The sequence below is a fragment of the Schistocerca serialis genome, chromosome 2, assembly GCF_023864345.2.
Source record: "Schistocerca serialis cubense isolate TAMUIC-IGC-003099 chromosome 2, iqSchSeri2.2, whole genome shotgun sequence".
Lineage (NCBI taxonomy): Eukaryota > Metazoa > Arthropoda > Insecta > Orthoptera > Acrididae > Schistocerca > Schistocerca serialis.
In genome coordinates, this window is record NC_064639.1 from 364,826,112 (window position 1) to 364,838,940 (window position 12,829).

Below are 12,829 nucleotides of genomic sequence, written 5' to 3' on the forward strand. Positions count from 1 at the left end.
ACATCACAGTGCTCTACTGCTTTGCGTTTACTTCTTCGGTGTTGCCTGCCTTCAGTGTTTGTAAGTACTCAGATTTTCTATTTATTTTTATCTGCAAAGAGGAGATGCCATCAGAATACTTCATAAATCCATAGTGTCTGCTAACAATAGGTCCCAGCTCGAAGAAAGAGCAAATGGAACACTCTAAAAAAGGGGAAACAAACATTAAAAGACCAGTCACTACACGCTGTATTGGGGTACACACAGACGAAAAGCAAAATTTGCATGAACACATGCGCATTGTCACAAACAAGGCAGAAAAAATACTACACCAACTGGCAAGACTAAATTCAGAACAATTTAAACTCCCCTTCTCAGTTACACGGACATACCGTTATGCCCTCTTCAAGTACGTACTTAGCTTCGCCGCCAGTACAAGGGCTCACAGGTTGAGCCTATCAGTCGAAGACAGAGTTGCGGGTTACTTAGACTGTTGGGAGATTTCGGCACCACCTCAGTGGAATCACTCTGTGTGGTGCTCGGAATCTACCCAATAGACTTTACTATAAGATATAGAGCGATTATGTACTGGCTTAAGTCGGAAGGCGTGACCAGGTTCGAAAGATCACTGGAGTACCAACTGACACGAAATACCAATTAAAAAATTGGAGGATAGATACATGACAAGGTGAATGGGACACAAGTAATAAGGAGCGCAGGCTACATAAGTTCATTCCCGATGTATGGAAGAGACTAAAACTCAAACATATCTATCCCAGCCGCGGTATGGTCCACTTCTTAACAGGACGCGCCCCTTTTCCCACGTACTTAAACCGCGTGAGTCTGAGGCAGACACCAACATACACATGTGGGAAAGAAGGCTCTACAGAACACATCGTCTTTCTCTGCGGACAATATGTAAGTAGGCTGTTTAGGTTTTTATGTTGGTAACGCCACGTAGCGCTCTGTATGAAAATCACTGGCTGTGCTGTGTGCAGTCTGTGGCTGGTTGGATTCATTGTTGGAATATTCGCTTGTGTAGTGTTGGGCAGTTGGATGTGAACAGCGCATAGCGTTGGACAGTTGGAGGTGAGCAGTCAGCAATGATGGATGTGGGGAGTGAGATGGCGGAGTTTAGAGAGCGGAAGATCTGGACGTGTGTCCGCCAGAAAGAGTAAATTTGTAAGGCTGGATGTCATGAACTGAAATGTATATTATGACTTTTGAACACTATTAAGGTAAATACGTACATTGTTTGTTCTCTATCAAAATCTTTCATTTGCTAAGTATGCCTATCAGTAGTTAGTGCCTTCAGTAGTTAGAATCTTTTATTTAGCTGGCACTATTGGCGCTCGCTGTATTGCAGTAGTTCGAGTAACGAAGATTTTTGTGAGGTAAGTGACTCATGAAAGGTATAGGTTATCGTTAGTCAGGGCCGTTCTTTTGTAGAGATTATTGAAAGTCAGATTGCGTTGCGCTAAAAATATTGTGTGCAAGTTTAGTGACGATCAGAATAAGTAAAGAGAGCTGAGTACGTTCAGTTTTGCTCAGCTGTTTGAAAATCAAATAACGTGAGAGGTTTATCAGCACATAATTCAATAATTTTTCTAAGGGGACGCTTCAAATACAGTAACATCAGATACACATTACACTTAAACCTAAACATCATTCAGGACACCATACACGATGCTCAGAGACGAAGACAAATGGACCATGTTAAACACACTCAGTGACTATAAATGGCTCTAAGCACTATGGGACTTAACATCTGAGATTATCAGTCCCCTAGACGTAGAACTATTTAAATCTAACTAACCTAAGGACATCACACACACCGATGCCCGAGGCAGGATTCGAACCTGCGACCGTAGCAGCAGCGCGGTTCCGGACTGAAGCGCCTAGAACCGCTCGGCCACAGCGGCCGGCTTATTCTTACTAAAAATATGCTTATGGTTTATGTTTCGATTTCCCAAAATTTTGTTGATTTCATAAATGCTTATTATCTTTTATTTATCCATCTTAAATACAAGGCTGTAGTTTATTTTAGAAACTTTTTCCGAATTTATAATATGTGATAACCTCTTCTCTGTCTTCATAAATTCCTATCTTCTATCCATAAGTCGTAAATTTTAAGGTTTTCATTTCTTAATTACTTTTAAGTCTATAAGTATTTAAAGCTACAATAGTATTAATTATTATTAAAATTATGAAATAACAAATAAGTTTCACATTCTGTACGTGTACAATTCCGTATTGTGAAAGTACGACCTGTCTTCGTAAGAAGGTGGCACGTCATTTGTAAATGGCAGCAAATAAATAAATGAAATATCCATAAACCTTGAGTTTTAGGAAGACTTATTTTTGTGAAATTTATTTTGAATAATAACTGAAAAATTCTCGACCAACCACTGTTAGTGGTCGAAGCAATGTGTAGGATACCACAATCAATTTACCAAAATTACGAAACGTAAACGTAGGACAATCTGGAGGCAATCTTCGAGCCTTACTTTTCCACACTGTCATTTTGCAAGCCCAGCATTAACTGAGAAATCCTTGACACAAACTACTTTATGATTGTTCACATATCGCATGAGATCTGTATAACAAGGATGTCCTTTGTATCATTTCCCAAGTCAGGAAGAGGCAGAACAATTAGGTAACAACAAACAAGCCGTGTACACACGATAGAGTGTTTGGGAGTGAAAATATCAATATTAAACCGTTCGATCCTATTAGAAAAAAAACTGGCCCTTGAAAACAGTGTTGCAGTACAGCATATCGCAACCGCCTGAATGAGGCACTTGGTGGGACAACTCAAGTGCCGTTCATTTGCAGTTCTTTCACACCATTGTCTTCTCTGAGGACGTTTCAATTGGCCAACAGTGGTTGTAAGAGGCAATTACACACGTCATGCTTCTATCTCTTGTTTAATCGCCGCCGCAGATGGCCTCTGCCTATGTAACAAACGTCTCGCTACACGTGGTAGCTCGAGACTCTACGGCTTACAGTAACGAGGTGCGTCACGAAGAAGATAGCTTTATCTCTGTCGTCTACAAATTCAGAGGCTGATGTGCTTAATGAACTCCTCTGGCTGTCAACAAGAAGGAAGAAAAAGAAAAGGTAAATACAGGATACAGCAAACAATTTGATCCACAAGGAATGAATCTCACTGCGAAGCGGCAGTGTCAGGTATTACCATGAGAATGTGCGTGTTATTGCTGATGATGACTACGACGACTACGACGACGACGGTGAATATAAGCATTAATAAAAGTGTACAAGTATCAAACTATGCTTATAATGTTTAACGATTCATGGGCAATGTTGACAATGGCTCACCATACTTAATTACTTTCGACTAGGTGATGGTAATGACACCTGGCAGATTAAAACTGTGTGCCGGACCGAGACTCGAACTCGGGACCTTTGCCTTTCACGGGCAAGTGCTCTACCAACTGAGCTACCCAAACACGACTCACGCCCCGTCCTCACAGCTTTACTTCCGCCAGTACATCGTCTCCTACCTTCCAAACTTTACAGAAGCTCTCCTGCGAAGTTGGTAGAGCACTTACCCTCGAAAGGCAAAGGTCCCGAGTCCGAGTCTCGGTCCGGCACACAGTTTTAATCTGCCAGGAAGTTTCATATCAGTGATTGTAGCAACAGATGCTTCAATTCGGTTTCTTAATTCAGGGAGGTCTGCTGCTAGCGGAGGCACGTACACACGATCCTTGGTGAAGCCCCAAAGGAAAAAAAATCGCATGGCGTTAGGTCGAGTGACTTTGTATGCACGGGTACTCTCCTTAAAGCTGCATATTGCATTTTATAGATTTTAAGCACTTTTATTATTACGCTTCAATTTCTGTAATGTCAACTAGTGGTATACCTATACATTTACTACATGTATACTCGTTGTTTTTGACATATAGTGGCATGAAGATAGCGTTAATGAGATGCCGAAATTGGCCTTGTAAATAAAATAATTTCTAAAAATTTGAGGCTGACTGATGATTTTTCTTTGGTAGATACAAACTCGAACCTGGTTTACCCGCTTATGGCGAGCGGTCGCCTTAACGATATCGGATATCCGCGCACACTCCCAGCACCGACGTTGGTCTCGATTCTTTCTAGTCTCATTAGTAATGTATGCGAGGATGAGGTGATGAATATAGTGGGCTACGGGAAAGGATGTAAACAGTTTGGTTATGGAGGTTTGGGTCGATCCGGGGAGCGTGCACATATAGCCGAAGTGATTAATGCGACCGCTTGCTATAAGCACATCTGTACTTAACACAGCTGATGTCAAAGAATTCACAGTCAGCGAATTCATTTCGAATGCAAAATTGCCATTACTTTCTGAACACACTTCGTAAACTTTAACAAAAGCTGATATTCTGAATGGGACATATCACGTCTCAAATTGTGTCGACAATGTTTGGAAACGCCATACCGAAGATAGGCAATGAACTCCATTTGTTAAATTTCACAGGAGGAGCGAAAACGTTTTTTTTAAATATAATGTGGTACAGATAAAGTTGCTCATATGTAACTGCATTGAAGAGCCAAAGAAACTGGTACACCTACCTAATATCGTGTAGCACCTCCCCCCCTCCCCCTCCTCCTCCTCCGGCGAACTTGCAGAAGCGCCGCAGCACGACGTGACATGGACTCGAGTAATATCTAAAGCAGTCCTGGACGGAACTGACACCATGAGTCCTTCAGGACAGTCCATAAATGCTCAAGAGTACGAGGGGAGGATATCTGTTCTGAAGAGCACGTTGCAAGGCATCACAGGTATGATTAGTAATGCTCGTATCTGGGGAGTCTGGTTGCCAGCGGAAGTGTTTAAACTCAGAAGAGTGTTCCTGCACCTACTCTGTAGCAATTCTGGACGTGTGGGGTGTCGCATTGTCCTGCTGGAATTGCCCACGTCCGTCGGAATGCACAATGGACATGAATGGATCGACGTGATCAGACAGGATGCTTACGTACGTGTCACCTGTCAGTGTATCTAGACGAATCACAGGCCCCATATCACTCCAACTGCACACGCCCCTCACCGTTACAGAGCCTCCATCAGCTTGAACAGTCCCCTGTTTACATGCAGGCTCCTTGGATTCATGAGGCTGTCTCCATATCCTTACATATCCATTCGCTCGATACAATTTGAAACGAGACTCGTCTGACCAGGCAACATGTTTCCAATCATCAACAGACCAGTGTCTGTTTTGACGGGGCTTTGTGAAGTGCAGTCATCAAGGGTACACTAGTGAGCTTTTGGCTGCGAAAGCCCATATCGATAATGTTTCGTTCAATGGTTCGCACGCTGACACTTGTTGATGTCCAGCACTGAAATCAGCACCAGTTTTCTGGAGGGTTTCTCTTCTGTCGCGTTGAACAATTCTCTTCAGTGATCCGTCGGTCCTGTTCTCGCAGTATCTTTTTCCGGCAGCAGCGGTGTCGGACATTTACTGTTTTAAAGGATAAAAATGGTTCAAATGGCTCTGAGCACTATGGGACTTAACATCTGTGGTCATCAGTCCCCTAGAATTTAGAACTACTTAAACTTAACTAACCTAAGGACATCACACACATCCATGCCCGAGGCAGGATACGAACCTGCCACCGTAGCGGTCACTCGGTTCCAGACTGAAGCGCCTAGAAACGCACGGCCACACCGGCCGGCTTTTACCGGATACCTGATATTTACGGTACACTCGTGAAATGGTCGTACAAGAAAATCCCAACTTCATCGCTATGTCGGAGATGCTGTGTCTCATCGCTCGTGCGCCGACTATAACACCACGTACAAGCTCACTTAAATGTTGATAACCCGCCATTGTAGCAGCAGTAGCCGCTCGAAGAACTGCGCCAGACACTTCTTATACAGGGTGTTACAAAAAGGTACTGCCAAACTTTCAGGAAACATTCCTCACACACAAATAAAGAAAAGATGTTATGTGGACATGTGTCCGGAAACGCTTAATTTCCATGTTAGAGTTCATTTTAGTTTCGTCAGTATGTACTGCACTTCCTCGATTCACCACCAGTTGGCCCAATTGAAGGAAGGTAATGTTGACTTCGGTGCTTGTGTTGACATGTGACTCATTGCTCTACAGCAATGTTGGTGATGTCTTGATTGGGCCCCGTGTTCTTCCACCTACGCTCAATGGGGCACGTTATCATGATTTCATACGGGATACGCTACCTGTGCTGCTAGAACATGTGCCTCTACATGTACGACACAACATGTGGTTCATGCACGATGGAGCTCCTGCACATTTCAGTCGAAGCGTTCGTACGCTTCTCAACAACAGATTCGGTGACCGATGGATTGGTAGAGGCGGACCAATTTCATGGCCTCCACGCTCTCCTGACCTCAATCCTCTTCACTTTCATTTATGGGGGCATTTGAAAGCTCTTGTCTACGCAACCCCGGTAGCAAATGTAGAGACTCTTCGTGCTCGTATTGTGGACGGCTGTGATACAATACGCCATTCTCCAGGGTTGCATCAGCGCATCAGGGATTCCATGCGACAGAGGGTGGAGGCATGTATCCTCGCTAACGGAGGACATTTTGAACATTTCCTGTGACAAAGTGTTTGACGTCACGCTGCTACGTTCTGTTGCTTTGTGTTTCCATTCCATGATTAATGTGATTTGAAGAGACATAATAAAATGAGCTCTAACATGGAAAGTAAGCGTTTCCGGACACATGTCCACATAACATATTTTCATTCTTTGTGTGTGAGGAATGTTTCCTGAAAGTTTGGCCGTACCTTTTTGTAACACCCTGTATAGGTGTTGCGGACCGCAGCGCCGTATTCTGCCTGTTTAAATATCTCTTTATTTGAATACGCATGCCTGTACCAGTTTCTTTGGCGCTTCAGTGTATATAATAGAAGCCTAGTTATTGACAAATGGGAGAAATTATGCTCTTTCAAATTTCTCTTTTGTAATGGAGTTATTGGTTACTGGAACCGCGAGGTTCTCACAGGCTGATGGTGTTATGAGATTTTCATTGCCTACCACCGACTTATATTTCAATTTCTACAAATGACAGGATAACTGAGCTGATGTTAATGAGGAAGTTCCTGTGTTTCCATCGAGTACAGAGGTTTTTTTATTCCAACAGAAATCGGAAAATATTATGGACTTGTCCTTAAGACCTTACGAAACGCCTGGGTACAATAAATTTTACAGTTTATGTGCTAGTTGCCGGAAAAAGCTATTAAAAGTGGATTGAAGCCAACGTAGATAAATCTTCGGGAGGCTGCGCTGCACCAGCTTCTTGTGCGAGTAACGTCTGGCTGAGCTCAGCGCACAACAAAGTCAGTTCGACAGGCCACTTGTCTTTTAAACGAGAGAAAGGAACTATTAGGCAACCCGCCAGCTAAACAATGCCAGCCAGATAGCTCACTTCTCGGGATTCCTGCGCGGGCGTGTGCCGTGGCATTCTACTCTCTTTGCGACCAACTGGAAGAACGCCAGATCCTACTCTATCGCCGTGGCGCCACTTGTTGAGTGAACAGCGGCCTTGGCTCCCGGATGGCTGCTTCCGTCAATATTTACTCCGCACAAGGGAAGCCTGAATTGTCGCTTCCGCTGTGACGGTGGTCGTTACGCGTTATCGCGAGGCCTCCTCCTCTTTAAACCTGCCTCACCATTGCTTTCCCCTCCAGTCGAGGCCAAGGCCCCCTGCGAGGTCTTTCCTGAGCAGGAACGTCTCTCGCGAAACGAAGAGCCTTCACGGAGTGTTCCCACCACAGCTTAGTAGCTCTCGTGACTGCAGTGATTACGCTACATCTCGGATTTCTCTTTTTCACTTACCTAACTACATGCGTCGTGCGGCTCGGTGTCAATTTCGATGTTCAATTGTCGTCGATTTTGGCACATTTCACGCCTGGAAATGATTTGTATGAGTGTATAAAGCGCGAAGTTGGACCGTGGTTTGGAGTCACAGTTAAATTGCAGGTCCGTAAACGACTGAGAAGTCCGTTCATATGTTGAACGAAATACCGCCTTCAACTGGACTGAGCCCTGTAAAGCCAAACCAACATTTGGAATGAGGACTGTTTCAATTTAACATAGACGCTTCCCACAGAGCAGGCAGATATGACCTCTAATCGTGTTATGGAGGCGACTGATTCGTCTCAAGTCCATCCTATTTTTTCTTAGAACAAGAGGGTGACGTAATAAGTAACGATTTTGTGTGGTTGTTTCAAGATATATATCATACTAGATGCATGTGCGGCGGCGTCCGGGGTATTTAATATCTACCACACTAAGTGATTGATCCTGTGCCTTGTTCATACTCATATCGAATGCAAGCTGCAAGGGAAACTGCAATGACTTTAAATCGAAAGACATATTTGAATCACTGAGTGTCAACGGAATACGACGAATACGTTTCACCTTCATGATAAGATGATTAGTTGCACCATATGTTCTTGCATTTTACGATAAATATTTCCTTGTGTTTTTGGAGAAATCGTGTTTTATTGTTTCAGCTCAGTTTTTTCTGTTTGAAGTAGGACTGTGTTTGAGCACGACTCTTAGTGCTCGAAAAGTTTACGCCACAGTTCGGGAAATCTCGGGTTCGGTTAGATCTTTTGATAGCTGCGCGAACCACTGATTTTTGTTGCTACTATGTCCACAGCCTGCCTTAGCGTTTGTACGGCACTGGGGATTTTAATTATAAAAATAACTGGGAACCACGAACTAAAATATCTTCTAGCATTAGCCTATATGTCATTTGTAACAAAGGCAACTACTCAGGAAATAAGAGTTTGAAATCACGTTTCTGTCAAATTCTTGCTTGTCCCGCGATCTACTGACGTCTGGTAGTACTATATCCGTGACGGGCATTGCCGCTGTACTTTATTCTCACGATAGGAACTACAGTCAGTTTACACTATATACGTTTAGGTTTAAAGTCAGATTGTGAAATATTATGTAGACAGCGATCTTCCTCTGGTGTTGAAGGTAAAGTGTGCAACATTTCATCAAGCTCGGAATGAAGCACACTGCCTCTGCATTTCCTGCCTTCCACTCTTCGCTATCTGGTTACTTTTTCTTTCTCAAAAGCGTCCGCCCCCGGTAGCTTACTGGTCAGCGCGACAGAATATCATTCCTAAGGGCCTGGGTTCGATTCCTGACTGTGTCGGAGATTTTCTCCACTCAGGGACTGGGTGTTGTGTTGTCCTAATCATTATCATTTCATCCCCATCGAAGCGCAAGTCGCCGCAGTGGCGTCAGCTCTAAAGACTTGCAGCCGGCGAACGGTCTACCCGACGGGTGGCCTTAGTCACATGACTTTTTTTTTCCTGAAGTATTCTGTTATCATCCTATAACTCTTATGGCCACAGCATTCTAGTTGTCTCCTTTATATCTGCTGTACCAACATAATATAAATTTCCGTCATTTTCTTGATACCTACATTCTTTATTTTGATCATTGTGATTTCCGTTACGTCAAGTATTTAATTTTCTTTGTCAGTGTCTACGCTTTATCTTACATAACGGCGTTCTGATGCCCGAATTCTTGAGTAGTAGTTTCTTTGTAACTTTGGAGATACTGTTATCCCAAAACATTGGATTTAGCCTCTTAATTATAGTCTTTTTTTCTTTATTTTATTCTATTCATCTTGGCCGTTCCTTCCATCAGGTTTAAGCTCGATGCTCATGTACGTATAGGAGGGTATGTTTCTAATAACTCCCTTCTAGGTCTTCAAATCATGCATTTCTGTTTCCATGATCAAATATTGCGTTTATTGTTGCTTTGTCCGATTGCCCATTATTTTCTAAACATATGGCTTACGACTTCTTCATACTCATTTACAATAACTTGGTAGTTCTCAGCAGACTGCTCAAACTCATACGCTGACAGTTCCCGCTTCAGTTTTCAGCCAGAACATTATGAACACGACCTACTATCGATATTAAACCGTCCAGACTATAGCAGCGCCATCTGGCGAGAGTGGCTCCTGGTCAGACACACGCACGGCGCATGTAGTATCAGTGAGCGTGTTGTCCGTGTGTAGACTGGGAAGCCGGCCGGTGTGGCCGTGCGGTTCTAGGTGCTTCAGTCTGGAACCGCGTGACTGCTACGGTCGCAGGTTCGAATCCTGCCTCGGGCATGGATGTATGTGATGTCCTTAGGTTAGTTAGGTTTAAGTAGTTCTAAGTTCTAGGGGACTGATGACCACAGAAGTCCCATAGTGCTCAGAGCCATTTTTTGTAGATTGGGAAGGCGAGCGATCTATCTGAGGCTGATCGAGGGCAGACTGTGATGGCCCAGAGGCTCGGGACGAACATTTCGGAAACTGCACGACTTGTCTGGTGTTCGCGGAGTGCTGTTGTGTCTGCAACACATGGCGAACCAAGGTGAAACCACATCCAGAGATCGTGTGGCTGGCCGGCTACTTCTCATTACAGATGTTGGACATCTTAGACTGCGCATACAGCTAAAACAGGACAGGTGGCGAACTGCGGCAGAACTAACGCCAGACTTTAATGCTGGGCTGAGTACAAAGTGTCTTAAGACACACTGCACCAAACACTCCGCAGCCGACGACCCATGTATGTGCCAATGTTAACACCACGACTTCGACCACTAAGACTGAAATGGGTACGTGACTATCGACACGGGACGTGGCGCAGTGGCAGAGGGTTGCATGGTCTGATGAATCCAGATACCTTCTTCATTATGCAGATGGGAGGGCGCGAATCCGTCGTCTTCCAGGGGAACAGCTACTGTGGGGCAGAGACAAGCCGGCGGCGGCTCCATTCTGCCTTGCGGAGTATTCACGTGAGCGTCCATGGATCCAGTGGGGCACGAACAAGGCACCACGACGGTCAAAGGATATCTTACATTGGTTGCAGATTCATTACAATCATGTTTCCCGACAGCAGTGGCATTTTTCACCAAGACAATGCGCCTAGGCCAGAAATGTGATGGAGTGGTTTGAGGACAACAGTGATGTGCTGGCTCTCCCAGCTCGTCAGACCCGAACCCGGTCGAACACATCCGGGAAGTGATTGTACGTGGCGTCAGAGCTCATCGCCTCCGTCTTCGGAATTTACAGGAATTAGGTGACTTGTGTGTGCAGATGTGATGCCAACTCCCTCAGCGACCTACAAAGGCCTCGTTGCTTCCATGAAACGACGTGTCGCCGCTGTTAGCAGTGCCACAGGTGGATATATCGGCTTCTAGGTAGATGGTCATAACGTCCTGGCTGATAAGTGTATATATTGAAGAACATAGGAGCGGTGCAACAACCTCGTCTCAGTGCTCTGTTAACTATAGATTCCTGTGACAGAAATTTACGTATTTTGTCTCTACTTCTATGCTGTTCCACTGCATTGACGTTGATTGCTGGAAGTATAATATTTCCATCACTGCAAGTTTTTAACTGGCATTCTGACATAAGCCTTCTTCGAATCAATAAATATTAGATTCGCCAGTTATCACTTTTTCTCACAACTGTTTGAAGCAGGATGTGTTAATTACGCTTTATCTACCAGGCTAAAACCATTTTTCTGTTCCAGGTATTCTTCCTGCTTTCTGTCCCTTTTTAAAGACTGGTATGTACAACTTGCCCACAGAGGACGCAACATTTATTCCCCTATATTTATGCATGCTGCTTGGAGATCGTAAGATTTCATTGGTGAATGGATAAATTTTAGTGATGACGCAACTTATAATCAAGACGTTTCTTCATACGGGCGCAAGAAAAAATTTTGTTCAGAAATAAATATTAATGATCGCTTTACGATAAAGGTACATAGAGAAATTATCTTTTCCACTTGTTCCGCACCCTCCTCCCCCCTCCCCCTCTCTGACCTCGAATCCGTTTCTTTTATTCCTTTCCATCAACCACTCTATTTCCTTATCACTCTGCCTCTCCTTAACACTCTTCTATACTGATTGCCACATCATATTGTCAAACAAACCAATGTGTCGGCCACTACTGCAAGTCGTCTTCATCAGGTGTGTGTTACACAACTCAGTTAATGAAATGAAATGATAGTATGGTGTTACTTGTAGGAGACCCCCATTGGGGTTGTTCGGCAGCCTCGTGCCTATTTGACGCAGCTTCGTCGACTTGCGCGTGTTTGTGATGAAGATGAAATGAAATGAAATGAGCGTTTGGCGTCATTGGCCGGGAGGCCCCTCGCGTGGCAGGTCCGGCCGCCATATCGCAGGTCTTATTACATTCGGCGCCACATTGGGCGACCTGCACGCCGGATGGGGATGAAATGATGATGAACACAACACAACACCCAGTCCCTGAGCGGAGAAAATCTCCGACCCAGCCGGGAATCGAACCCGGGCCCAGAGGACGGCAATCCGTCACGCTGACCACTCAGCTACTGGGGCGGACTGTGATGAAGATTAAGCGAAATTAGTGAGACAACAGTCAGAGCCCGAGCGAGAATCGATCTTGGGACACCGCGAGCTAGATGAAGCAAGACCACTAGACCGTGCTGCGGGCACTCAATCAGTGACACTCGGGCATTCTCCTGTGACAAAAGATCTGTAAGAGGTTCCGTAAGGTAAGGAGTATTATGGCAAACATTAAAAAAACAGGTGGAAATATGCGCACCTGTATCTTGATGTAGGTGGGCGTCTAATAATACACGATGCAAGGTGGAATCTTGCCGACTTCAGTCGACATATTTTAAGCGCTTGCTGTTGAAATACGATTGTGCAGAAACGAGCGACGAATTCTCGACTGGGCACGGCGAAAGCGAACTAGCAGCATTGTATTGTAGTTAGTGTGATAACTAGGATTAAAATCCACTGTGACAACTAGTACTATCCGCATAAGGAATAATCAACCTCGTATTAC

The 12,829-nt window shown here is 44.4% G+C and overlaps 1 non-coding gene across 1 annotated transcript; it reads right to left on the reverse strand.

Annotated features, from left to right (window-relative positions):
• Positions 1-3,374: 3,374 nt before the first annotated feature.
• On the reverse strand, positions 3,375-3,449 carry Trnas-uga (transfer RNA serine (anticodon UGA)). The gene has a single exon. It is a non-coding gene; the product is annotated as a tRNA-Ser (tRNA).
• Positions 3,450-12,829: the final 9,380 nt, after the last annotated feature.